Genomic DNA, 27,746 nt, shown 5'->3' on the forward strand with positions numbered 1-27,746 from the left:
CCTAACGTCAATCATGGCCCAAAAATGCAAATAAACCTCCATATCGTCCTATGGAACGCGAACGGTCTGTGTAGGAGCAGGCCAGAAGTTGAGCACTTTTTAAAAACTCAATATGTCGATATACTACTAATATCAGAGACTCATTTTACGGAGCGATCTTACTTCAACATAAACGGCGACGTCATCTGCACCAATCATCCTAATGGTACAGTTAGAGGAGGAACTGCCATAATCATCAAATCCAACATCAAATATATAGAGCTACCGGCATTCCAAGAGCCATGGGTTCAGTGCTCCAGGATTAGAGTCATCAGCCAGACAGGAGACCTAACGATTGCTGCTATATACTGCCCACCTAGGCACATAGTAAGCGAGACTATGTTCCACAGCCTACTAGACAGCCTTGGTAGTCGATTTCTAGCTGGAGGAGACTACAACGCTAAGCATATCTGCTGGGGATCACGTATTAACAATCCCAAAGGTACAGCGCTATACAGATGTCTCACTGACAGCGGCATGTCCTATCACTCAACTGGGGAGCCCACCTACTGGCCCACCGATCCTAACAAAATCCCGGACGTCTTGGACATTCTGGTCTCGAAGGGAATCCCAAGCCACATAATAGACATCAGCAATGTACTCGAATTGTGCTCTGACCACTGCGCTGTTAGGATTCTACTTAACCTACCAGCCAACACTAACTCCAAGAGAAATCGGCTGTTTAGGAAAAACACCAACATCGAGCGTTATCAGAATTGGCTGGATAACAACCTGGACTTGACGACCGAGATCTCCACCGGCGAGGACCTGGACAATGCTGTTGATCACCTCAACGAGAGCATACACCAGGCTGCCGTCTATGCAACACCTCCCGCTAGGAGCTCCTCGAGTAACAGCGTCCCTCATAGAGACATCCACCTCTGGTCACCCGATGTAGCTGCATTGGTAGCAGAGAATAGACGTCTCCGTCGCACGTGGCACAACACAAGGAGTCCATCAGACAAAGCTGCCAAAACCCTCAAAGAGCTTCTAAACTCCCTTCGTAGGAAGTCACTAGAAGCTTTCCTAGAGAACGTCGAGCCATTAAAGATGCCAATGGAACCTGGTGCCGTTCAAACAACGAAAGGGCCGCAGCTTTTGCAAACCATCTGTATGAGACATACACCTCCTTCAACAGATGCTCCCAAGAAGAGGCCCAAGAAACGGAAGACTTCCTGAATGTGCCCCACCAAATGGCCCTCCCCATGAGGTTGAAACTGATGAAATAATTCTAGAAATCGCGAAGTTAAATCCGAGCAAGTCGCCTGGTCACGACGGAATCGATGTTCCAGCCATCAAAGCCCTGCCTCCGAGTGGAATACAGCTCCTACTGAAGATCACAAATAAAAGCTTCCTGATAGGACACTTCCCCACCCAGTGGAAGTGCGCCGAAACCATCCTCATACAAAAACCTGGGAGACCTGCAGCCAAACTCGCCTCATATCGTTCGATTAGTTTATTGGCGGTACTCTCCAAAGTAGTCGAAAGACTACTTTTGCGTAGAGTCCGTCCAATAATGGACGAGGCCGGATTGATCCCTGATCACCAGTTTGGCTTCAGAGAATGACATGGCACACCAGAACAATGCCACAGGATCTCGGGGAGAATCTTGGAGGCTTTCGAGGAGAAAAAGAGTGTTTCTTGACGTTTAACAGGCATTCGACAAGGTCTGGCGTACTGGCCTTCTCTATAAAATCAAAACCGTCCTTCATGCCCCATTTTACACACTGCTAAAGTCATATTTAGAAAACAGGAGCTTCTACGTAAGATGCGGCGATGCGAACTCTGTCATCAAAGACGTCAGAGCCGGAGTCCCCCAAGGAAGCGTTCTAGGACCAGTGCTTTATACGCTCTACACAGCCGACTTGCCGATACTAACCGATCTGGGACTATTGGCTGCAACATACGCGGACGACACTGCCTTCATGGCTACGAATGAAGTGCCACAGGAGGCTAGCAACCTACTCCAAAGGCAAACTAACGAAGTTATTGAGAAAAGTCACTGTTCTTGACTTTGGGGTTTGTATGGGAGCTATATGATATAGTGGTCCGATCCGGCTGAATCCGAGATATACAACCCCTGCAGTACAGACACTGCCTTCATGGCTACGAATGAAGTGCCACAGGAGGCTAGCAACCTACTCCAAAGGCAAACTAACGAAGTTATTGAGAAAAGTCACTGTTCTTGACTTTGGGGTTTGTATGGGAGCTATATGATATAGTGGTCCGATCCGGCTGAATCCGAGATATACAACCCCTGCAGTATATACAAGCCTACGTGCAAAGCTCTGTAATTCTTACGGTCTAGGAGGAGTTTGCGTTGATCCAGACGGACGGACGGACGGACGGACATGGCTAGTTGAACTCGTCTCGTCGTGCTGATCAAGAATATATATACTTTGTATGGTCGGAGATGCTTTGTTCTATGCGTTGCACACTTCTGACCAAAATTAATATACTTTTTTTGCAAGGGTATAAAAATATTCATGGCGAAGTTTAAAGTTAAATTTACTTTTCTATTATTATCAAACCATTAACAAACTCACTTATTATTTTGTTGTGGCGCTCAGCGCAATGCGCTCCTTAGTTTTTGATTTGTTTCTATTCTTTGCTCCCACCCGCGCTCTCAATTTACAGTTCACATTTTGTTTTTATTTGTGTGGTGTTGGTGCTCTCAATTCTTTTGTTTTCTCTTTTGATCGCGCTCGCGGCCGTTAACCTCGCGCTTGTGATAAGTTTTTGGTGTTGTGTGTTTTTATACAAAAGATATTCTCTTTTTTTGTTGTCTCATTTTCATTTGGATATTGCAGTTAGTTTTTGGTTTGGTTTGTATACGCTTCTCTTAACAAAAACATTTTTCTCATTTTATTACATATTGAGTTATAATTTGTTTTTGATAAATCAATTTTTTAATAATGTCGGTCTGTTGCAAATATAATTGCAATAATCCCAGCAAGACCAGTGAAGACTTTCTTTACTGTTGGCTGTGTGACAATGTAATGCACTTTAAGTGTGCTGGTTATACAGTCAAGGTGCGGGATAATATTGCACAGGGTGGCGGCCTGAAATGGGGCTGTGATTCGTGTCGTGGCTTGGAGCTGGAGATGCGGGGTTTTATGAAACGGACTGGGGATGCATTTAAAACCCCGTCGGCACATAGATCTTTAGCAGTTCCGGCTTCGGACAATGACCCTATGTCACCAAATGGACAGCACCTAATATAGTTTAGGAGTCCGGCTTCGGCAGGTGTGGAGTCTCTTCTCATTTCCCCTGGAGACAGTATCCCACCTACTAACACAATATCTGTTGTAGTTTCCGGACCGTCCGGGCAAACATTCATCATATTGCCAATAAAGTAGTTACTAGAGGAGCTAGTAAAGTGTTGGCTACTTCAGCTGCTACTGTTTCTGCTGTTGCAGCTACTGGAGTAAAGTCTAAGCTCTCTAGACTCTATGTAGAGTTCTTCCATTTACTGAAACTTGGCTGAAGCCTTATATTGCCGATGCTTGAATTTTTACCTCGAAATATTTAGCATATAGACATGATCGGACTATCCGTAATGGTGGTGGTGTTTTGATTGCAGTTGATACAGCGTTCTCGTATGAAATTGTCCAGTCTTCTTATCAGTAGATTGTATTTGTATGTGTTAAAATTTCTTTAAATTCTTTTTCTGCCTTTATTAGTTATTTGGATATTCCACCACAATCCGACTTGACAGTATACATTCACCATTTGGAAGCCGTTCAACTTGTTTCGTCATATCTCTCTGACAAATGATTCTTTATTACTGTTGCCCTCCTCGTCACATTATTTCATAGATGGTCTGCTTGAGTTGTCCCTAACTCAAATAAATCATGTCCGGAATAGTCGTGACAGATCACTAGATCTGGTATTTATGTTGGACTCTTCCAAGTGCGATGTTTCCCGGACTGATCCCTTAGTTATCCCTGAAGACAACTTCCTTCCAACTCTGGATATAACCAGTGACCTTCCTCTTGGGGTTATGTCTCGTTACATGTTGATGCCTCTAACCCGATGCTTTCGCAAGACTACTAAACTAAAAAAACTTTTGTTAATTTCTGCCATTTCTGTCTTCTATAAAACTCTTGATTCGTTTTTCGATGTTTGTGTCTTACGTGTGACCCAAGAATGGTCCGATAGACCTCCTTGGTTCTCACGTAAGATATGTAACTTGAAGAACGTAAAATCGAGATGCTATAAAAGATTTAAAAAATCGGTTAAAGCATCGTAATTTTCCCTTTATGTAGTTGCTTGATCAAATTTTATAGTGTTGTATTCACAATGCTATAAGGATTATCTTCAGCAATGTAAACTCAGGTTTTTCTTCAACGCAAAACGTATGACATCAGTGCACCAGTCTTACTTGTGTGTTTGATGAAAGTTCGGTTCTTAGCGTTCTCAGTTCAGTCAAACCAGTATGTGCACGTGACCCTGACGGGATACCAGGCTGCGTATTAAGGTTTTGTTCAGAGTCTCTATGTAAGCCAATACATAAGTTTTTCCACTGTCCGTCACATCTTTCGCGTTCCCGTCTATCTTGAAGTACTCATATAAATAAAAAGACGCTGGCGGATCAACAGATAAAGAAACACCCCAAGGACTGGTTCTTTTTCGTTTTGATTAAGCTCCTAAACTGAGTCTCCACCGCAGTAAACTCCGATTGGAGTTTGTTAAAACCTGCTCTCAAAGTGTCAAAACTATCTCTAGTCCGCCACATAAATGAGCGCATCTTATTCTCGACCTCCCGGCAAGCATCACATCTATCTTCACCATCTTCAAATGATTTTGTTTCCACAACCATAATGTTAGTACTTTTACTTAGCCCATCTACATGTTGCATTCGCTTTTCCGGCTTGTGTTCTAGTACGTAATCGTAGTTTTCTTACGCTAGAGCCCAACGGGCTATTTCGGGGTTAATTTCTCTTTTGTTAAGTGTCAATGTAAGCGAGTTACAATCTATCGCGATCTTGAAATGCATTCCTTGTTTAATGCTAATGTTTCTAACTCAAAGATATGATATCTAGATTCCACACCGGTTGTCTTTTTGGAAAAATAGAAAACTGGATGCCATTTACTATCGCTTTTTCTTTGTAGCAACATTGATTCGAAAACAACAGAGCTTGCATCACAATGAAGTTCGGGTTTATCATTTGGACTATAAAGCGCAAGTATTGGGGCCTCTACTAATATAGACTTTAGATTTTCAAATGCACTAAGCTCGATGTTTCCAAACACGAACTTTTTGTCTTTTCTAACTTTGTCATATCATGGTTTGGCAATAGTAGCAAAATCTTTAATGAATATACAAATATCAAAGAGTGAATTCGGAGTATCATAAAAGAAGCGAACAGCTGAGTTCATATCACTACAATTGTACAGATAAGACCAATTAGTAGTAATAATGTTTTCATTAAGGCTGGCAAAGTCAGTCTTACGAAAGCAACTAGTTAAAGGTAACTCACTTGAACCAAGTAATTTTGATAGCAAGGGCAGGTCAATTTTTAAATTGATTAGGATGAGATTGTCGGTGAGATTGGGAAGAACAAATGGTTTTATCCTAGAAACATTACAATTATAATAAGATCTTAAGATTTTCCATTAGAATTTAACACAGGATTGACTTTGGATAAGGATAAGCCTAGAAGGCCATCTGTAAAGTCATGTGACATAGAAGGCAGCAACATGGTAGATTCATCTGTTAGTGACCATGCTAAAGCAGGTAAATTAAAATCACTTAAAACTATGAGCATGACTTGACTAGAAACTAAAGAGTAGACAAACTGCATTGCCTCTAAATGATTTAAATAGACCATAACGTCTGACAAGAATATTAAGTTCAAAAGAAGAACTATAGAGATTATAGAGATACATAGAGATTAGGAAGTTTAGAATTCAGTCCTCTAACTGTCTTGTAACCCAGGTTAAAGGACGAAGCTAGTTTTCTGACACACCAGCAGATGCTAATGTGGCAAGAATAGTAATTGCTGTTGGTTTTGGCAGGCGAATCCGTTGCCGATTTTTCTTCTTTACAGTGTATTCCTTAACTATTATATGTTTCGGCCAAAAATCTTCTCGACATATAATGTCGAAGATATTGGCAGAAACACTAATTTTAAAATACGAAATGTCCCGAGAATAAGAAAATTTAAACTTTTCCACCGCGATATTCGAGACGTTAACTTTCTTCCGAATATAGGCTATTACATCATCAGATGTAACAACAGGGTCTAGCCTAGAAACAAATACATGTTTTTTTGGTGGTATTCCAACGAGAGCCCGCGGTCCCGAAGCGTCAGCCGCAGCAGCAACGCTGGACAAGTCACCCACTGCAGCAATCAATTTGTTTACGGGGCCCTTTATAGAACTATCGGCAATTTCCATCTAATCGTTTTTAAGAGATCATTCCCAGGTGATACCGGTAATTCCTTCCTAGTCGCATTCACAACCGGGCTCTTAAACGATGTCAATTGCTGTACATTAGGAGTGGGCGGTGCATGAGGCCGGTCGCGAACGATAAGAGATGCTGGCGGATCAACAGATAAAGAAACACCCCAAGGACTGGTTTTTTTACGTTTCGGAGACTCATTCATAAGCGATAAGCTTCTGAACTGAGTCTCCACCGCAGTAAACTCCGCTTGGAGTTTGTTAAAACCTGCCCACAAAGTGTCAAAACTATATTTAGGCCGCCTCAAAAATGACCGCATCTCATTCTCGACCTCTCGGCAAGCATCACATCCATATTTTAAGCCAACTCCATTAGCAACTCCTTGATTCTACCTATGTAACCTGCACACTTAACGTGAACGGCATTGTCACAAAGCCAACAAAGAATATTATACAATTATTTATAGAGCAGACAACCATTTTATAAAAAATTTAAAAACTTAATTTAATTTAAAAAATATTAAAGAAGCTAACCTCGGCTATGCCGAAGTTTTTATACCCTTGCAGTCCGTGGTAATAATATTTTTACTAATTTCCAAAAAAAATATCAAAGAAGTTAAATTCGGCTATGCCGAAGTTTATATAGACTTGCAGTCCATGACAATAATAATTTTACATGTTCAAAATTTGTTTTCTGCAATTCAATTCATCAATATATGTACATACAAACAAAACAATTTTACTCTTTATACTACAATTTGTTGTTCTTCTTCCCTCATTCCCTAAACGAGGCAACGCACGCATACACATACAGTTCATGTAGCGTTGCGTCTGTGTGTGTATGCATGTACACTTTTGTTTTGATGATGACGTAGTAGGCAGCAAGCAGCGCTGCCGACAACAATTAAACCGATTTATATTGACTGTAACTTGTGCTCTATTTATCCGATCGGATTCAAATCTGAGTTCTCATATCCAATACTATCATCGTAGTAAATTTCATGGGGATACTCCAATTTTTATGAAAATGTTTCTTCTAAAGCTGTATGATATAGTAGTCCGACCCTGACAATTTTCATACTTTATCTGCTCCGGGCTATAAGGAGCTTAAATACCAAGTTTTATCTCAATAGCTCCTAAGATGGCGGCGTGAAGTTGATTTGCACAGACGGACGAACGGACGGACAGACGGACAGCTATATCGACTCAGCTTCTCATGCTGATCAAGAATATATATACTTTATGGGGTCGGAAACGACTCCTTACGCAAGAGCCTTGAGAGTTAGCTACAACGGTAAAATGTTGGACATAATAGCAAGGAGATAAACAAAACAACAACACCGCTAATTCAAGTTGTTGTAAGTTTTATTTAAATTGAAATTGTTCTCGATTTTATTTTGCGAAAAACAAAATGAAAATTAAAATCGGATGATAAAATTTTAATAAACCCGATAATGAGTTTATAAAATATAGAAAAGTTTTAAATCTCGAGAAAAACTAAAATTTGATAAGCGCAAAAAAAACACGTCCCTCAGTGGACGGTTTAACCAATCTGGTACACAATAATTAATAACTTTAGAACCGAAAGAGTAGTTTTTTTTCTAACTATATGTTAAATTTGTATAAATTATCCAACATTTTCAAAACAAAAAAAAATTATTTTTAATTTAAAATTAAAATTATTATTCCATACATTCATAGGGTGAAATGGTATATTAAAGTCGCTAAAATGTATGTAACAGGCAGAAGGAAGCTTCTCCGACCCTATGAAGTATATATATTCTTGATCAGGATCAACAGCCGAGTCGATCTAGCCATGTTCGTCTGTCCTTCCGTCCGTCTGTATGAACACGCAGATCTCGGTGGCTATAAGAGCTAGAGCCAACAAATTTGGTATGTATACTCGTGTAGTATGTAAATGTATATGTATATATATATGCACCAGAGCTTGGCCAGCAAACTCCAAGTGGCTTAGAAGCCCTATTGATCTCACTCAATCAAAACATGACCACTTTTATGACGTTCATGCAAAACTGTATGCAAGAACTGATGCGGAATCAAAACCTGCTTATCCAGAAGCTTATCGAGAATAAATAATGGCTTCCCTACGTCTATGTCTTTGGAATGCTAACGCCCATATAGGCTTACAAACAACAAAACAAATTGGCTTAAATTTAAAATGTACATGAGTGCCCACATTGACTGTTCGCCGAAACTGGATGCTGCAGAGGACATTGATATGAGCGTCTCTGCACTTGAGTCTATGATGGCAGCTGCAGCAAAAGTATCTACTCCACCTGCCTCTTCTTACACTAAACCTGTTGACAGACCTACGAACCGGCGGATAGAACAATTAGTAACGGAAAAACGACGTCTAAAAAGAGAATGGCAGATTACTCGTTCACCAGCAGCAAAACTTCGCCTAAGGCATGCTAATCGCAACCTCTCCAAGGCGTTAAGACAAGAGGAAAGCTGGGCTCAAAGAAAATACATAGAAAAGCTCAGCCCAACCAGCACTAAACATCCTCTGTGGAAAGCCCACCCAACTTTAAGCGCTCCTGCAGAGACAATTTCACCGATAAGGAGTCCAACCGGTGGATGGGCCCGCAGTGACGAAGAGAGGGCATCCGTATTTGCCACACATCTTAAAATGGTTTTCCAGCCAAATCCAACATCAAACTCATCTGTACTTCCCCCTTCGAGCACACTAACGGATAGTGAGTACTCGGAACTCCAATCGGACGAGATCACTGCAGTTATTAAAAACCACATAAAGCCAAAAAAAGCCCCTGGCCATGACCTAATCACACCGAAAATGATCCTGGAACTCCCTATCATTGCCATACAATACATCTGCAAACTGTTCAACGCTATAATAAGAATTGGCTACTTCCCAAGAACATGGAAGAGGTCCACTATCATCATGATTCCTAAAGTGGGAAAGGACAAAACCCAGCCATCATCCTATAGGCCAATTAGTTTGCTGCCATGTCTTTCGAAGCTTTTTGAAAAGGTCCTGCAGATCCGACTAAACTCATTTCTGGCATCGGAGAACACAATCCCTTCACACCAGTTCGGCTTCCGCGAAAAACATGGTACAATTGAACAAGTCAATCGCATAACATCCGAAATACGAACAGCATTCGAACTAAAAGAATACTGTGCGGCTGTCTTTCTCGACGTTGCCCAGGCTTTCGATAGAGTTTGGCTGGAGGGTCTGATGTTTAAAATCCGGCAAAAACTGCCACAGTACACCCACAAACTCATGGAATCTTACCTTTACACTAGGCAATTCGCTGTAAGATGTAATGGCTCCGTCTCTGCTGATTTTGAAATCAAAGCTGGTGTACCGCAAGGCAGTGTACTCGGCCCATTGCTCTACCTACTGTACACTGCAGACTTACCAACGAGTTTAGGACTTACAACGTCCACTTTTGCCGATGACACGGCAATCCTCAGCAGATCCAAATGCCCAATACAAGCCTCTGCAAAATTAGAGGAACACCTCAAGGTGGTAGAGGAATGGCTAGCAACCTGGCGTATCCGGGTCAACGAGCAGAAATGCAAACATGTTACATTTACGCTTAACAGAAGAAACTGTCCAGCTCTAATGCTAAACAACGTACCAGTTCCTCAAGCCGAGGATGTCACTTACCTTGGCATCCACCTAGGCAGAAGACTAACTTGGCGCAAGCACATCGAGGCAAAAAAGTCACAGCTTAAACTGAAAGCAAGTAGCCTACATTGGATCATCAATGCTCGGTCCCCTCTACGTCTGGAATATAAAGTCCTCCTATACAACTCCGTACTGAAACCCATCTGGACTTACGGAGCCGTACTATGGGAGAAGGCAAGTACCAGCAATGTCGATATTATACAAAGAGCGCAGTCAAAAATTTTAAGATCAATCACGGGGGCCCCGTGGTACATACGGAACGACAACATTCAAAATGATTTAAATATACCTAGCGTAAAATCTGAAATAGGTAGTCAACAACTAAAGTATTCTGCGAAACTGGATGCACACCCAAATGTTCTTGCCAATTCCCTTACGCGAACTAATAATAGAACTCGTCTTAAAAGAAATGACAGACCAACCCAATAACAAGTGATTCGGGCCGCCTGCAATATCCCCAGGATTTATATTAAGTACTAGATTAAGAAAAATATCTCAAACTTGTTGTTAGGCTCTAATTTAAAAGTAGATTCAACAAATATATATTAAACGTTAAAAAAAAAAAAAAAAAAATTCTTAGGATTATGCGGATTGTTCCGGAAATTCATACCAAACTTTGCACATATTACAAAACCTTTAACTCTAGGATTAAAGAATGGAGCTAAAATAAACATAAACGTCCCACATTATATTTCATTCTTTGAAAAATTAAAAAATCTCCTTATGAATCATCCTATACTTGCATATCCCGATTTCAAAAAAACATTTTTCCTAACTACAGATGGTAGTTCCCCCCACAGGACTATAGACCTATTTCTTATGGTAGTAGAGAACACTTAATGAACATGAACTTAATTATTCAGCCATAGAAAAAGAATTACTATCTATCGTATGGGCGACCAAATATTTTAGGCCATACCTTTTCGGTAGAAAGTTCGAGATCCTGAGCGACCATAAGCCTTTAGTATGGCTCAACAATATAAAAGAACCAAAAATGAAACTTCAAAGATGAAAAATAAAACTAAATGAGTTTGATTACAAAATTAAATATTTACCCGGCAAACAAAATCCTGTAGCAGATGCCCTTTCCAGAATTAAAATAGATGAAAACTTTCCAGGATCAACAGAAAGCACAGCAGCTACAATACATAGTGCTCATGACGATAATGAAAATTACATTCCAATAGTAGAAAAACCCATTAATTATTTCAACAGGCAAATAGAATTCATTAGGGGTTCAGAAGACACAGCAGAAACAACAACTTACTTTTATAAAACAAACACAAAAGTAACATACAAAGAAATGACCAATGCTTACGCAAGGGATATAATCATAAGATATCTTTGCAGTAAGAACACTGTACTATATTTTCATAATGAACAAGATTTTCCCATATTCCAACAAGCTTTTATTGAAATAATACAATCGAATGAAAATACAAAAACCCCGAAATCTAGCATTAAGTTAGAGGACCTTCAAACATTTGCACAATTTAATAAAATAATCCTACAACAACATAAAGAATTATTACATCCAGGAATCGAAAAACAATTAATTTGTTTAAAGAAAAATTTTATTTCGCCGATTTTTAAAACCTAATTCAAAACATTATTAATTAATACAAAACTAACTTTTGAAATAACACCAGAAACATTTAATATCAGAGAAAAATACGTCATGGACTTTTACATGATCGACAATTTACAATTCCTTTCATGCATTGACATTTACTCCGAATTTGCAACACTTGTAGAAGTAAAATCTAGAGATTGGTTAGAAGCCAAGAGAGCAATTATGAAAGTATTCACTGAAATGGGCAAACCAATAGAAATAAAATCAGACAAATATTCAGCATTTCTGTGTATAGCACTAAAAAATTGCCTACAAGAAGAAAATGTAAAGTTAGAAATCACATCAAGTAAAAACGGCATTTCAGACGTAGAAAGATTCCATAAAACAGTAAATGAAAAACTCAGAATTATAAATAGTGAAAATGACATTGAAGATAAATTAATCAAATTTGAAAAAATTCTCTACGTATACAACCATAAGACGAGACATAAAACAACTAACCGAACACCAGCGGACATTTTTATCTATGCAGGATCCCCCGACTATAATACCAAAACAAATAAAATACATCAAATAAATAATTTAAATAAAGATAGACACGACTTCGAAATCGACACTAGATTTAAACAAGCACCATTAGTAAAGTCAAAAACGACAAATCCATTCAAAAAGACAGGGGAAATAAATCAGTTAGACGAGAAACACTTTGAAGAAAGAATTAGAGGACAAAAGATCACACACTACAAATCAAAATTCAAGAAGAAAAAGAAACTTTATAAAAGCAAATACGACAATTGATTAATTACAGGTCAACAACTCAAGACGACTTTTTGTGCATTATGCTATTTTTAACATTAAAATCAATATGCAGCCAATCCATTGACATAATCCCAGTAAAAGCCCCGAACGGTTACTTAATACTTAAAACAGAAACCATGGATCTACCGACAAACTTTGAATATCATTATTTAAAAGTGAATTTAACGCTAATAGACATAACATATAACAATTTAAAGCAACAAGCACAGGAATTTAAAGACATAATCCATATTTAATACTTAACAGAAAAATTAAGTAGGGAAATTAATGGAATACAAATTGTAAAACGTAACAATCGAGGACTAATTAATGGAATTGGTTCAATATACAAATATCTTTTTGGTACTCTTGATCAGGACTATAAAGATGAATTAGAAGAAAAAATAAATAATCTTGAAAGCAATAGCGTACAAGCAAACGAACTAAATTACGTAATAGACACTGTTAATAAAGGTTTAGAAGTAATAAACAACTTCAGGAAAGAAAAAGAAAAATCAGTAAGATTAGAAGTTCTAATTTTTAATTTTGAGCATTTCACAGAATACATTGAAGATATAGAAATGGGCATGCAGTTCACTAGACTAGGAATTTTCAACCCAATACTTTTAAAACATAATCACTTAAGTCATGTTAATTCAGAAAAACTATTGAATACAAAAAAAATTTACGATTGTACCTTACAATTAAACAAAATATCAATAATAAATTCATTGCATTTATGTAACAAACAACATAACCAGACTAGAACCTATTTCCTTTATCCAAACAAAAGAGATAATTAACGAACATAACAAAAATTATACTGTATTTCAAACTATTACATTAACCACATTTGTACTTACTATAATACGTTTGATTACATTACTTTATCTATAAGTTTTACACAATGTCACAAAAATAAATAATTAAGCATTTTCGATCAAATGACAATCGAGCTCCCACAGAAAAAATTGAAACCCTAATTGTTAAAAAAATTGAGTCCCAAATTATAAACAAAAATCATCAAGAAATAAAAACGAAGAATATATAAAAATCACCTTTTTACATCCTATTTTTATTCTTTTTTGCTGAATTTAAATGTTTTTTGAATAAAAATGGACGAAATCAAAGAGGCCATTTCCACATTACTAGCTCAGGTAGCCGCTATCCAGAGCCCTTACCAAATTCGATCTAAGGCAGATAGCAACTTTACCAGATTGCGTCAAAGCAATAAGGGCCTTCACGGGAGAAGCTGCCCAGTATCCAACCTGGATCAGGCAAGCTGAAGTCATAGTACGGGACTACGAGGTAGCATGAGATAAGCTGATATGTAGAGCCGTCGTCCTCCACCTGATGTTGAAGATTGAAGGCAGGGCGGCCGAGATACTGATCTCTAGCGATGTAGCAGATGACGATTGGCCAGAAATCAGGAAAGTCCTTGCCTCAAACTACGAGGACAGAAGGGACATAAGGACCCTAGAATACCAGATGAGTACGCTTGTCCGCGGTGATAAGAACCTGGAGGCATACTACAACAATATCAATAGGCACCTTTCATTGATTGTAGCAAAACTCAGGAATGCAGGGCACGCTTAAGGAGTGTTTGAAGCTCTAAAAGGCTAGTTAGGGAGCTTTGGTGCTTCTGGGCTGGGGAGTAAAGAATTATTCTGGTAGCAGCTAGCTAGAGTGTAACAACCACAAATTCATTGCGATTATATTTAAGCATTAAATAAAGAACTTGTAATGTTTGCTAAATCCTACGGTTTATTTTTTGGGTAGATAACAAATCCTTACTAAATCGTACGGAGGCTCCCGCATAGTTCTGTGGGAGTTAAATTATATATCAATCAATAACTCTGTAAATCCATGAAGTTGAATAAATCTCAACAGGTTAAGGGCCCAGCACGCTTCCACTGCGCCAATAATTCGATGGATACAGAACAGTGAAAAGAAAGTAAAAAGTGTAAAAGTTGCAGCGAAAAGTTCTAGAAAGAACTGCCGTTTTTTTTACGTCGCTTGTGTAGCTTCTTGGTCGGCTTTTGCTTGTTTAGCTAAGTTAAGAAAAACACGCGCGAGAGAGAACAGAATAGAAAACAGTTAAACAAAGAGAAACAGAACATAAAAAAATGAGTGTCGCAAGTGTACGTATAGAGCCGTTAGGCAAAGAAAATTTTGATACTTGGAAAATTCAAATGGAAACACTTTTAATCAAAAATAATAGACAGAACAAAATGCTGCACAGTGGGTGAAAGAAGATGCTAAGGCAAAATCTGACTTAATTCTGGCCATGGCGACAACAGAATTAAAACAAACAAAAAACTGTGAAACTTCAAACGAAGTATGGAATAAGTTGCATAGCATCTACCAGTCAACGGGTCCCGCACGCAAAGGCACCCTACTGAAGTCTCTGATTTTGCTGAAATTAGGCCCCGGCGCCGACATGAGAGATCACGTCGATAAGTTCTTTGACATTGTAGCCAAAATAAATGAAACTGAAATAATCAATAAGGCAAGTAGTGTCAAATACAAATGTTATAATTGTGGAAAGATGGTGCACAAGGCGGCGAAAAAACTCCGGAGAAAACAGTGAGTCATATTCAAGTATGTACATACAAGAAGCGAATCTTACACGCACAAGCCTAAAGGGATGTTGCCTGGACTCTGGGGCATACCCATCAATAACTCTGTAAACCCATGAAGTTGAATAAATCTCAACAATAAGAAGTTTCGATAATAACGCGTTCAAATTGTCCAACATTTCTGAACATTTTATAAATCCTTATTGTGATCGAAAGAGCTTATGCGATTTGTCGTGGCATGAAACATTTTCATTTAATTTTTCTTTTAATTTAAATTCAATATTTTATTTACTTTAACACATGTGTATGTAGGTGATATCTGCGAATTGTGTTCAGTAAATATTTATTTTACAAGAATGATATACAGAGATTTTTTCTGAGATTTAACCTACTTACTTTAAGAGTTCAGGCGGATGAGCCTTTCTTATTTTAAAACAATTGTATACATATTAACAGTAATTCGTATTTTTTAGTAAATCGTAGTAGATGAGAAGAAAATTAGTAAAAAAAAAAAACTTTGTACATACAAAAAAAAAAACAAATATAGTTTAGAATTAGAAGGGGGAGGGATGGGTTTTGGGAATCTTATACTGTAATTAGGTAAAACAGATTAATAATATGATAAGTGGAGTGTACACATGTCGTGCCAAAATTATTAGCTAGACGTATCAACCCACTACTCCGGGAAGTACAAGTTTAAAGTTGTTTTGCTGTCAGGAACAAAAGTAAAAAGAAATGAGCAAACAGTAATCAAGCTCGTACGAAAAAGCTGATTCCATGACTTGTGCCGCGGAGCTTTCTGTGTGAAAGAAAGCTCTCATGGCACGGGTCTCCAAATTTCTCCAATGTTTTTCATATTCAGCTTTAATTTATCGTCCTGATGCTGTTGGCTTCATATACCATTTCTGTTTTAATTCGTTTCCTTGCTTAATGATAATAGAGTCCAAATACGCCAGTTTTCCATTGTCTTTCAGATACAAAGTGAATTTAGTATTCCTGTCAAATTCTTTTAAAGCCAACAGCATCAGCATCGATGATAATAAATACAGCAAGGAGTTGTATTCAACGGATGCTAAATATTTCGGACAAAATATACCATGATGAAACCAAGAAGGAAATAACAAAAAATATCAAAGTTAAATTCGACTATGCCAAAGTTTCTATACCCTTGCAGTCTTTGGCAATAACAATTTTACTTGTTCAAAATTTGTTTTCTGCAACTTAATTCATCAATATACATACAAACAAAACAATTTTACTCTTCATACTACAATTGATTCTTCTTCTTTCCTCATTCCCTAAGCAAAGCAACGCACGCATTCACATACAGTTGATGACGTAGTAGGAAGCAAGCAGCGCTGCCGGCAGCGATTGAACCGATTTATATTGACTGTAACTTCTGTTCTATTTATCTGATCGGAAATTTTGGAATCTGAGTTATTATATCCAATACTATCATCGTAGTTAATTTCATGGGGATACTCCAATTTTTATGAAAATGTTTGTTCTGGAGCTATATGATATAGTAGTCCGATCCTGACAATTTTCATACTTTATCTCCCCGGGTAATAAAAAGCCCCCAAAAAATTTCATCGCGATACCTCTTAAGATGGCTGAGTAAAACGCATACGCACCGACGGACGGACGGACATGGCTATATCGACTCAGCTTCTCATGGTGATCAAGAATATATATACTTTATGGGGTCGGAAACGTCTCCTTCTGTGCGTTACAAACATCTGACTAATTTTATTATACTCTCTGCAAGGGTATAAATATTTTAAAAGACAACGATTTTCCGGATAAGTTAATCAAGACGCTTTTCAAAAAACATAAATCACATTTCGACAAAATCCAAAAAGGAAAAAACCTACTTATCTGTCACTTAAGTGCCGAAATTGTCAGAAATGTTGGAATGTTATGACAAAGATCAAATAAAAAGACAAAGACACACTAAAAACAGCACTATGCAGCAAATTTTGAAGAGACAGAAATACTAGATGAAGAGCGGCACTGCAACAAGAGGTTCAGCTTGGAGATGCTTCATATGATCAATACTCCGAGCCCCACACGTCTTTACTTTAAGACTTATACCGACAACTGCCCGCATACATATATAGACATTTACTTGACAAAAATTGCGGACGTGTTAAATAATGTATGCAATTTAGTTAAATGTCACATACATAATTGTTAAATGTTTTTATACTCTTGTAGTTTGCACTGAAAAAATATATCGGTACAAAAAATAATATTAGAAACTGCGGTTTTTTATTTTTATATCCTTGCAGACGGTAATATGAAATTGGTCAGATGTTTGTAACGCACAGAAGGAGACGTTTCCGACCCCATAAAGTATATATATTCTTGATCACCATGAGAAGCTGAGTCGATATAGCCATGTCCGTCCGTGCGTATGCGTTTAACTCAGCCATCTTAAGAGCTATCGGGCTGAAATTTTTATTCTGTGCTTTTTATTATGTGGAGCAGATCAAGTATGAAAAGGGTCGGTTCAGGATCGGACTACTATTTCATATAGCTCTAGAAAAAACATTTTCATAAAAATTGGAGTATCGCTATGAAATTGACATATGTAATAATATTATATATAAAACCCCAGATCCCAAAATTTGTATCTGATCGGATAAATATAACACAAGTTACAGTCAATATAAATTGGCTCTGCTGCCAGCAGCGCTGCTTGCTGTCTACTACGTCATACGTCATCAACAGAGCACATGTATACACACACATACTCAACGCTAGATAAACTGTACGTGCATGCGTGCGTTGCTTCGCTTAGGGAATGAGGGAAGAAGAAGAACAAATTGAAGTATAAAGAGTAAAATTGTTTTGTTGTAGAATGTTACATGTAGAAATATTGCCAAGGACTGCAAGGGTATATAAATTTTGAACATGTAGAAATATTATTGCCAAGGACTGCAAAGGTATATAAACTTCGGCATAGCCGATGTTAGCTTCTTTGATATTTTTTAAATTAAATAACCTGAATGGCTGCCAGCATGTTAGAAAGGTTTTCATTTAGTCTAACCGAGAAGTTTTTAATGTATTTGTGTATCTGAACCATTTGTAGTCCTTGTTTTTACATTCCTGCGCTTCTTCGGATAGCTCTTTAATTGGTAAACACTGAAATTCTATTATATTTTTTTCTTTGGCCAAAATTTTGTAACAGTTTTATTTGCGAACAATACCTACATTATGCACAGTGGTTTCCATAGGCCAAAATTCAAAAACATCAGAAAATTTTGAAAAATGAAGTAAGTCGTCGCGGCGACTTTGGTATACCATGCACCAAGTAAATCTATTTTTGTTACTATTTATATTCATGGGTTAAAGCCGAAAACAGTCCGATAAATCTGACGGCGCTTTCGTCGTAACACGATCATCAACATAAACGTTCAATGAAGGTTTACTTCTGTAGAGTATAAAGTTTTAAGTTTTGAATTTTTGTGAACTTGACATTGTTGTACCTGTCGCTTATCGTCGTATTGGAAATCTTTACCTTTTGCTCAACGGGAGTACCTGGACCTGAGATTTTTTCAATGGGCGCCTGAAATTGCATAATTTATTTCCAGGTACAGACCCAAAGGTTCTGGAGCCAACGTATGTGAAACTTTACCTCCTTCTCAGCGGAAGTACCTGTGAGTGAAGTTTTTGTGAATGCGCATTAGAAATGCATTTTTTCATTTCAATATTTGCACGTGCAGATCAAGAATCATGTACCTGTTAGTACGATTAAGTACAACTGTTTCAGGTTTCGGTCAATGGACGTTGGGAAATAGATGCATATAGTGAAGTTTCTTCATTGATGTGGGATTCGCACACGATTCATTCAAAATTTATCTACAAAGTGTTAACATCGTGTTCTGTCAGTGTTTAAGTGTCAAATAAAATATTACAGTGATTTTTAATTTTTCAAAAAGTAATACATAGTGGTGTAAAGTGAATAGTGTTTTGTGGGATTGCAAAATTATTATTTTTGCAAAAAGTAATACATAGTGCTGTAAAGTGAATGGTGTTTTGTGGGATTGCAAAATTAATCTGTATCAAAATAAATCCGTTGTGTGTATTGAGTGCCAGTGATTTTTTTGCAAGAAACAGCCAGTATTGTTTTTTCTGTCACTTCTTTATTTGGAAAATTGTAAGTCATTTTTTGCAATATTATTATATTCTCCACTTAAACGAAAAAATAGTTTTTTTCAAAACTTTATTTTCCTTCTCATTATATTTTTATTTTTTCAAAACTTTTTTATTTCCTTTTCATTTTAATTTTATTAACCCATACTCTATTCATATATATGTATGTATATTCTATATACATGTTCCTAATCCTTATTTTTTACATATACCTTACCATACCATATATATCTCTATTTTATATACATACATATAACGTTTATATCATATTTTGAGATTCAGATTCTGATTTTTCGAACATAGTTTTTTGTGTTATTTTAATTATGCCACGTATTAATAGACTTTCGGCGTCTCAGCAGTCGCATAATAGAAGATTAAGGAATGCACTGAATAGGAGCGTTCTGTCATACGTAGAAATAGAGAGGCAGAGAAATTTAGTATGTCAGCAATCGCGTAGGGCAAATTTAAATACATCGACTAGCGCGGGAGAACAGGCTCTTGATACTGTTTGTCGGTCTACTCGTAGGCGAAACATTAACTTTAGGTTCGTAGAACAAATCCGAAATTCATTAGAGCATAGGGTACGACGATCAAATGCTTTGAACAGGCAACAAATACACGACGGCGATCGAATCGTAGAAGAGACTCAAACTATAGGGAAAGGGAACAAGCAGAAAATACAGAAGAACACAGGGTACGACGATCAAATCCATTAATCAGGCAGACAGAACAGGCGACAAATACCCGACGAAGATCGAATCGTAGAAGAGACTCAAACTATAGGGAAAGGGAACAAGCAGAAAATACAGAATGACATAGGTTACGACGATCAAATCCTTTGAACAGACAGACAGAACAGGCCACGAATACCCATCGTCGATCGAATCGTAGATGAGACTTAAACTATAGGGAAAGGGAACAAGCAGAAAATACAGAAGAACATAGGGTACGACGATCAAATCCAACGAACAGGCAGGCAGAACAGGCGACAAATACACGACGGCGATCGAATAGTAGAAGAGATTCCAACTATTGGGAAAGGGAACAAGCAGAAAATACAGTTGAGCATAGAGTACGACGATCAAATCCATCGAACAGGCAGACAGAAAAGGCGACAAATACCCGACGAAGACCGAATCGTAGAAGAGACTCAAACTATAAGGAAAGGGAACAAGCAGAAAATACAGAAGGACATAGGGTACGACGATCAAATCCTTTGAACAGACAGACAGAACAGGCCACAAATACCTGTCGGCGATCGAATCGTAGAAGAGACTCAAACTATAGGGAAATGAAACAAGCAGAAAATACAGAAGAACATAGGATACGACGATCAAATCCATCGAACAGGCAGACAGAAAAGGCGACAAATACCCGACGAAGACCGAATCGTAGAAGAGACTCAAACTATAAGGAAAGGGAACAAGCAGAAAATACAGAAGGACATAGGGTATGACGATCAAATCCTTTGAACAGACAGATAGAACAGGCCACAAATACCTGTCGGCGATCGAATCGTAGGAGAGACTCAAACTATAGGGAAAGGAAACAAGCAGAAAATACAGAAGAACATAGGATACGACGATCAAATCCATCGAACAGGCAGGCAGAACAGGCGACAAATACACGACGGCGATCGAATAGTAGAAGAGATTCCAACTATAGGGAATGGGAACAAGCAGAAAATACAGTTGAGCATAGGGTACGACGATCAAATCCTTTGAATATATACCGACGGAACATAGAAAGAGAGCAAGATAGAAATCGTAGATCACAGGATAGAAGAAACGAGCAGCGTAGGGCGATTGAGCAGGCATGTAACACTTTGGCACGCCGAAGTGCAAGAATTGCAGCCCAGATGGACAATCGCGCAGCTATTAGAAACGTTAGCCAACGAGTAAGTCAGCATAGGAGCGTTAGTGAAAATAGAATAGCAGAGAATACTAGAAACGCGTTACGTAACAGACGAAACCGTGCGAATACTCCTAGGGATCCTAGTAATCCAACACGTCGACCTAATTTAAAATTTTTGATGGATAAATTCAATAGAATAGTAAAGTTAGGCCCCAGTCAAATTTGTTATTGTTGTAAGGGTCTCTGGTTTCCCCATAAAGTGAAGGTAAAGTCTCGCGAGTTCTTAGAAAATAATTATGACTTCTAATTCTGCAAATCAAGATATTCCTATAGAGGAAATCGAGGAACTCAATCCCGGTGGTCAGGAAACAATGCTAGAAAATATTCAAGTAGATGATGCCGGCATACAAAGAATAACTATAGCTCCAGGAGAAGGGCAAAGGCCCTTAGATATGATATTAGAATCAGATTGTGAAGAATTAGCATTTCCAACAATTTATGCCGGCACTAAGAGAAGAGCTGCAGCAAGTTATGCAACCATTGTTAGATCAGAGCTTAGGAACGTAGGTAGAAGAGGTTGCAGGACAGATAAATTGTTTTTTGATTACAAGAAATTAGAGCTTATAACGATTCGGAATAATACTTCCCATATGTTTACGAAAACATAGCGCTTCACGCGCAGTCACAGCTTGTAAATAATTTAATTCGACATGATGAGGGTTATAGGGTTCTAAAGGGTATTCGCACTTCACCAGCTCATTGGGAGGAGGAAAAAAAAAAAAGTTATGGCAATGATTCGCCAATTCGGACCTCCCACTTTTTTTATAACTTTGTCAGCTGCCGGTACAAAGTGGAAAACAGTAGATAGGGCAGACATAACAGAGGAGGAAGGATCAGGTTTGTTATTTAATGAAAAAGCTCGGCTTATTAGATCAGATTCAATTACATGTGCGAGGTATTTTGAACATAGCTATAGAGAATTATGAAAAGTCAGGGAGGTATTTTCGGTGAGCACTTTGTAGCTAAATTTTATTGGCGTGTCGAGTTTCAACAAAGGGGCTCTCCCCATATTCATGGCATGTTTTGGCTGAAAACAGTCCTAGCCTTCATCGACCAGTTTGTTACCACATATGTAACAAATTCAGAATTAGCTCCATTTTTAGTTTACCAAACCCATAGTCACAGTTTTACATGCCTCCGAAAAGTTAGAGGGCAAGAAATTTGTAGATTGGGGATACCCAATCCTCCAATGCCCCAAACAGAGATCTTGAGGCCAATTTCCGATGAAGCTGAACATAGACCTCGTCATCGAGAGAATTTTTAGCGGATTCAAAAGTTTTTCAACACTAATTTTTCTTCTGACATTATTTCCCACTTGAGCGATTTCGAAAACTTTTTGTCACATGAAAATGTGAACCTCAGCTATGAGGAATATAAACTTGCCCTAAGGTCTAACCTAAACAAGCCCCACATTTTTCTGAAAAGAACTTTTGCCGAAATCAAGATTAGCGCATATAACAAGCACATTCTTTATATGCAGAGGGCCAATATGGACATTCAGTTCATATTGGATCCGTATGCTTGTTGCAGCTATATAATTAAATATATAAATAAATCCCAAAGAGGCATTTCAAAGCTAATGAGGGAAGCTGTTGCTAGTGTTGAGAGAGGGAGTTTAAGTATTAGGGAAAAGTTGCAATATATAGGACACAAATTTATTTGCGGTACTGAGATCTCTGCTCAGAAAGCTGCCTATTGCTGTTTAGGGATGTCAATGTCCCATATAAGCCATAAGGATAAATTTATCATTACTAGTTTACCAGATCTTCGAGTTAAAATGCTCAAATCTAGACAGCAATTGCAAAGTTTGCCTCAGGATTCAACTGACATCTTCGTTAAAGGGCTACTTGACCATTATGTAGAAAGGTAGAAATATTTTTAAGGAACTCTGTTTAGCCGATTTTGCAGCCAATTATGAATTTAGCGTTAGGTCTCGTCGCAATACTAGGAATGAGGAAGGGGGAGAGGTTATAAAAGGTAGTATTGCTTTGCGAGATGGTAGTTGCTTTATCTCCTTAAGAAAGTGGCATTGCACAATTAGGTATAGGAAATATAATATTAACACTGATATGCAGAATTACTTTAGGGAATTAGTTATGTTGTATTTTCCATGGAGGGACGAGCAAAATTGAATTAGTTCAGAGAAATTCTGTAGAGATTCAGAAGATAATCTAGAAGAACAAGTTGTACTTGACGAGGAGTTTAGAGTTTCGGCATTTCCTGAAATTAGCTCTCAGCTCAATCGGGTAAATTTTAATGGCAATGACCAACCACAGGATACAGACAATGATGTCCGAGTTATTAAACTCCCGCCAAAAATTTCGCCTGAAAATCTGGCAAGTGTTGTTAGGTCTCTTAATATTAGGCAGAAAACTTTTCTCACTCATGTTCTTCACAATGTGAAGAAAAATGAAAATTTCCATGAGTTTGAAGGTGGCGGTGCAGGTGTTGGCAAAAGTAGGCTTATTTCTGCAATTTTTCAGTCACTTTCTGTAGAGTATAATCGTAGGAGAGGAAACGACCCAAATACTGTTAAGATTCTTTTGTGTGCTCCAAAAGGAAAAGCTGCTTTTGGAATTGGAGGTTCACAATATGAAGAACAATGAAATTTCCATGAGTTTGTAGGTGGCGGTGCAGGTGTTGGCAAAAGTAGGCTTATTTCTGCAATTTTTCAGTCGCTTTCTGTAGAGTATAATCGTAGGAGAGGAAACGACCCAAATACTGTTAAGATTTTTTTCTTTTTCTTTTCTTTTCCAACAGGAAAAGCTGCTTTTGGAATTAAAGGTTCTACATTACATTCCAAGTTTTCTCTTCCCATTAACCAGTCTGGATCTGCTTTTAGGGATTTAAGTTCTGATCTACTGAATAATCTTCGAACTAGGTTCATAGATCTAAAACTTATAATTATTGATGAGATAACTATGGTGGGTGCTAAAATGTTTTCTTATTTAGATTCTCGCCTCAAGCAGATTTTTCATAATCGATGTTCTCCTTTTGAGGGCATTTCTGTAATCGTGTTCGGCGATCTCAGACAATTACGCCCTGTAGGTGACCGTTGGATTTTTCAGTCCACTTCTTATCTCGAGACCCTTATAGCATCCATGTTGGTCCTTCTTTGTGGGAACGTTTTAAGTTTTTTGAACTCACAGAGATTATGCGACGATCAACCTTTTGCTTTAGCATTGAATAACATGGCATCCCGCCAAATGATTTGTTTAGGGCTAGAATTTTTGATGCTAGTCAAGTTCCAGATGAAGCAATTCATCTATTTCTTAGTAATAGGGATACCGATTTTTACAACAGGGCAAAATTATCTTATATTCCCACTGAGGAATATATTTCTGATGCTGTAGACTTTATTAAAGCTGCTCATTTAGATGAAACAGCTAGAAACAAGTATTTAGAAGATGTCAAGGGTTTTAAAACTTCTGATACTCAAGGTTTGTGTAGTCGTCTTATTTTAAAAACCACTGCCAATTATATGATTACTGTCAATGTAGACACGGCAGATGGTCTCGTAAATGGAGCCACAGGGACCCTAATGGATATAGATTTCAATACATCCAATCTTCCTTTAATTCTTTGAATAAAATTTTTAGATGACAGTGCAGGAGTGAACGCTCGAGCTAAACTTCGCCATCGTGCACAAAATTCCTGGACCCCAATTTAGAAAACAGTAAAAAGTTTTCAATTAAGATCCAATGAGCAAGTCACTATAGGTAGAAAACAATTTCCGGTTATAGCTGCAGAAGCTATAACTATTCATAAAGGTGCTACTACAGAGTAGTGGTCCACACCAGTTCAGGAATGCAAAGTGAAGCATTATATGTTGCATGTAGCAGGGCAACTAGTGCCGCAGGCCTTTTTATTGTAGGTCAATTTATTCCCCCAGGATCTGGACAAAATTCATTAGCTGAGACAGAACTACAAAAGTTACATACTGAAAAGGCACTTCGTACACATTTTGATCCACTATTTAATAGCTCCAATTTTATGCTCCAGTCATCAATACTGTGTTTTGTAGAGACTTCCACGTTTGACAATGAAGCTTTCGAAATTCCGGGTTACTCTACAGCAGTGCGACTTGATTGCCCTTCATTACTCAGCGGTGTTCGACCTAAAAGAGGTATTCTTATATTTATTAGAAATGATTTATTGCAGAATACCAGTCTTTGCTCTAGTGGTCGATTCTATGATCGAATAGCTTAACCGCTTGAATTTGCTCTTATGAAATATAGCGCTTTAGGTATTTTGGTTGTTTATAGAAGACCAACATATCCTTTGTCAAGATTTAAAGTTGAGTTTGAGAGACTTGTTCAGGAAAATTCAAATATATTAGGGAACAGTTCTTTAATTTTCGGAGATTTTAATATTAATCTTCAATGCCTCTCAGGCTGTGGTAGAAATATTTTTGATTTTCTTGTAAATAATTTCACCTATACTTCTCTCTTAGATTTAAATGAATCCACAATGAATCCATGAATGGAAATACCCATTTTGATTGGGCATTTTCGAATATTTCTGGTAGTAGGGTTAGTGCGCGTACTTTTGAAACCATTTATAGTTATCATACAGGAATTTGTGCCAGCGTTAAAGATTTTGAATAATTTATGAAGGGCTATGCATATATTAATTTTATTTTTAAGTTTATACAAATTTAAAATAAGTAACATATCTATATTGCTTAAAATGGGAAATATGAAATAACGTAATTATTACTTAAATGAATTTTAATAAATGTGTTAAAATCCTACTTTAACCGTTGTTAATTTGTTTTATTTTTTGTTTATTGAGAAATTGATACATGAATTGATAGCGGCAACTTGTGTACTGTTTACATATATGTAACTCTTTCAAGCACACAAGCACCTTAGCGCCGCCACAGGCCAACGGCCGTTCCGGCCTAATGGCTCATCTTGCAAAATACCATTAATTTGTAGTTTTTATACCATACACCCATAGGGTGAAATGGTATATTAAAGTCGACAAAATGTATGTAACAGGCAGAAGGAAGCTTCTCCGACCCTATAAAGTATATATATTCTTGATCAGGATGAACAGCCGAGTCGATCTAGCCATGTCCGTCTGTCCGTCCGTCCGTCCGTATGAACACGCAGATCTCGGAGACTATAAGAGCTAGAGCCACCAAATTTGGTATGTATACTCGTGTATTATGTACATATATAGAGTTAATTGGAATTTCGGCCACGCCCCCTTACGCCCCCAGGAATCTCATAAAACTATTTTTCTTAAAAAAGTATAACAGCTAGAGACATCAAATTTAGTTTGTATACCCGTTTAGTTAGCGCGCAGAAATTAATTGTTCAAACTTTTTGCCACGCCCCCATACGCCCCCAGGAATCACATAAAACTGTTTTTCTTAAAAAGTATAATAGATAGAGACATCAAATTTGGTTTATATACTCGTTTAGTTAGCGCGCAGAAACTAATTGTTTAAACTTTTTGCCACGCCCCTTTCCGCCCCCGGAATTTACATAAAACTGATTTTCTTAAAAACTATGACAGCTACCGACATCAAATTTAATATGAAGACTAGTTTAATAGACGCGCAGAAACTGGCGATTTAAAAATTTTGCCACGCCCACTTACGCCCCCGTAAATTAAACAAAACTGATTTTATCAAAAACAAACAAAGCTAAAGTCACCAAATTTAGTATGTATACTGGCTTAGTATGCGCGCAGAGTATATATATTTTCATATTTTGCCACGCCCACTTCCGCCTCCATAATTAATCCGATTTCCTCCTGTATTTTTTTGACTATCGCATTCAAATTCGGCAGACTAATTAATCTTATCTATTTCTACAAAACTACCAAATTTTATTGAAATCGGACTAGAAACATGCAAAATATGCGTATGAACGTATTTTACTAAGCGGTCCACAAGGCCAGAATAGGCCGTTGGCTAGTAGCGGCGCTAGAGTGCTCGTGTGTTCGTAGAGTGAGCGAGATAGCACATACTATGAAACATGTAAAAACAATTTAATAGACATACATTTGGTTTTCGAAATTTGAAATATTTGTTTCACCTGGTGTATGGTATACCCAAGTCGACGAGTCGACTTACTTGCTTCATTTTTTCTACTTTTCCTCCGATTTCAATAAAGTTTGGTATGTTATTAAAGTTTTATCGCAAGTATCAGTGTGCCAAATGTATTTCGATTGGCTTGAGTGTTATATGTAGTTTTTAAGAAAATTTAATTTTGTAAATGTTGGTGGCGGAAGGGGGCGAACTTTTACTTTGTGCGCGCAAACTAAACGACTATTTATACCAAATTTCATATTATATTTAAGAAAAACAGTTTTATGTAAATTCCGGGGGCGGAAGGGGGCGTGAGAAAAAGTTTGAACAATGAGTTTCTGCGCGCTAACTAAATGAGTATATAAACCAAATTTGATGTCTCTAGCTGTTATACTTTCAAAGAAAAACAGTTTTATGTGATTCCTGGGGGCGTGGCCAAAATCGGCCTTCGTCAACACGTTACTGCCGGGCAGTTCCTTTTATGTTTCTTTTCCAGTTTATGTTTCTTTTATTTTCATTATAAATAGACGTAGTCGTACAACGCTCAGTACGAACAAGTGG

The 27,746-nt window shown here is 37.7% G+C and overlaps 1 protein-coding gene and 1 long non-coding RNA gene across 6 annotated transcripts in view; both read right to left on the bottom strand.

The window, feature by feature from the left end:
- The window catches only part of Mob3 (MOB kinase activator 3), a 292,093-nt gene that overhangs the window by 249,227 nt on the left and 15,120 nt on the right, over positions 1 to 27,746 (bottom strand). The window lies entirely within an intron of this gene.
- Positions 15,462 to 19,107, bottom strand: LOC137572185 (uncharacterized). The gene is made up of 4 exons (XR_011031562.1): positions 18,815 to 19,107; positions 18,562 to 18,730; positions 18,078 to 18,506; positions 15,462 to 16,142 (listed from the first exon to the last, which is right to left on the bottom strand). It is a non-coding gene; the product is annotated as an uncharacterized lncRNA (long non-coding RNA).

Source organism: Drosophila tropicalis, unplaced genomic scaffold, assembly GCF_018151085.1.
Source record: "Drosophila tropicalis isolate 14030-0801.00 unplaced genomic scaffold, ASM1815108v1 contig_258, whole genome shotgun sequence".
In the NCBI taxonomy this organism is placed as follows: Eukaryota; Metazoa; Arthropoda; class Insecta; order Diptera; family Drosophilidae; genus Drosophila; species Drosophila tropicalis.